The following is a 207-nucleotide window of genomic DNA, read 5'->3' on the forward strand; positions in this document are numbered from 1 at the left end:
GAGTGCAAGAATTTTCAACAAACGCACACAAGCACGCACATCTACTCACAATCTCCAGCATTCATGTATTCATACGATATAGATGACTTCCCTCTATTGAAAATGTGCAACCGAAATTTTGCCGCAAATAAGAAAAAAGGAACAGGAAAGCAGGGCTCTCGAACAAGACTACGAAATGCGGTTCTTGATTTTAAAAAAGTCAGGAAT

At 39.1% G+C, this 207-nt stretch overlaps 1 protein-coding gene across 2 annotated transcripts in view; it reads right to left on the reverse strand.

Annotated features, from left to right (window-relative positions):
• Positions 1–207, reverse strand: part of LOC119593053 — a gene marked incomplete in the record, with an annotated part of 66,752 nt that overhangs the window by 64,534 nt on the left and 2,011 nt on the right.

The sequence above is a fragment of the Penaeus monodon genome, chromosome 31, assembly GCF_015228065.2.
Source record: "Penaeus monodon isolate SGIC_2016 chromosome 31, NSTDA_Pmon_1, whole genome shotgun sequence".
NCBI classification, from domain to species: domain Eukaryota; kingdom Metazoa; phylum Arthropoda; class Malacostraca; order Decapoda; family Penaeidae; genus Penaeus; species Penaeus monodon.